The following is a 1,688-nucleotide window of genomic DNA, read 5'->3' on the forward strand; positions in this document are numbered from 1 at the left end:
TTGCTTATGTGGTGCTGAGGAATCGAACCCAGGGTCTCAGGCATGCAAGGCAAGCACTCTTCCACTGAGCCACCTTCCCAGCCCCCATACTGGGGCTTAAACTCAGGGCCTGGGCACTCTCCCTGTGTGTCTGCTCAAGGATGGCACTCTACTCTCTGAGCAACAGCTCTGCTTCTTGTGCTTTGTTGGTTAATTTGAGATAATCTCACAGACTTTCTTGCTCTGGCTGACTTCAAACAAAAACTGGCAGATCTCAGCCTCCTGAGTAGCTAAGATTGCAGGCATCAGCCACGGCCGCATGTCTGCTCTGTGCTACTTTTGTAAAGATGACTCGTGGGTTCAGCCCACGTTCCCAAGCGCAGCTCCCGACACTCTCACATTGGCAGGGCAGGGTTCAGCACATGAATGCAGGAGTACCTGAACATTCATCCTACAGCACTACAGGCATTCACCTAGAAGAAAGAGCTCCCCTCACCTTGAGGCAGGTTTGGGGAATGCTTCAGAGGGAAGGCCGGCTCCGATCACCAATGTGCACTTGGGCATTGGAAGGATGAGGAAGCAACACCCTGGGCAGAAGGGGTCTGTGGAAGTGGACCGGCAGTCATTCCCAGGCTGACAGAGCCCTGGGAGCTCAGTGAGGCTAGCCAGGCAGGGGAGCTGGGGAGGCGGGCAGGACGGAGGGTGCAGGGCCTAGTGGGAGGGCCAGAGAGGCCTGGGGAGGCGGGCAGAGGCTCCTTCCAGGGCTGTGTCAGGAAGTGCCGCTGTGGTCAGGCTGGCAGTTGTGACCTCAGAAGGAAGGCTGCGGTCACTGACCAGGAGAAGACCATGCAGTCCTGGGGGAGAAGCAGGAAGGAGAGACGACAGAAGAGATGGTTGGCCAAGCGTCGCTGAGACCGCAAGGCCCGCAGAGACACGGAGGGAGGGAGGGAAGCCGCCCGGCTCCTGGGGCCTCGTGGCCCTCTACACCTTTAGGGCTTCCATGCTGCATAGATGAGATGTGATTCTCTTTTTCTCTGTGAGAGGGCTCGCTGTCCCCCAGGCTGGCTTTGAACCTCTAACCTCAAGTGTCCTTCCATCTCAGCCCAAGTGGCCAAGCCACAGGTGCACACGGCTATGCCTGTCTCCCTGAGCTGCTTTTTGCTCAAGGACAGTGCCACTTCCAGCTTTTTCTGTGTATGTGGTGCAGAGGAATCAAACCCAAGGGCTTCATGCATGCAAGGCAAGTGCTCTACCACTGAGCCACCTTCCCAGCCCTTAAGCCATTCTTAAGGCTCACAGTCCATTATGAAATTGTATGTATTTTTCATGGTAAGAAATAAAACTGTTTGGGCACTGATGGCCTACTCCTGAGATCTGAGAATCAAGATTCAAACCAGCTCAAGTAGGAAAGTCCATGAGACTCATATCCAACTAATAACCTGAAAACTGGAAGTGGAGCTGTGGCTGAAAGTGGTAGAGTGCTAGCTTTGAACAAAAAAGCTCAGGCCCTGAATTCAAGCCCCAGGACTGACAAAAGAAAAAACAAGTGACATTGTCTTAGGAAGGAGCAGGGGAAATGGGAAGCCATAGAAGAAAGAAACGCAAGTCAATAAATTATATACACAAGAGGATACAATGTATAACTAATGCATACTAATAAAAAAGCACCTAAAGGCTCACTCCTATAATCCTAGCTACTCAGGAGGCTG

The sequence above is a fragment of the Dipodomys ordii genome, unplaced genomic scaffold (assembly GCF_000151885.1).
Source record: "Dipodomys ordii isolate 6190 unplaced genomic scaffold, Dord_2.0 Scaffold35, whole genome shotgun sequence".
Lineage (NCBI taxonomy): Eukaryota > Metazoa > Chordata > Mammalia > Rodentia > Heteromyidae > Dipodomys > Dipodomys ordii.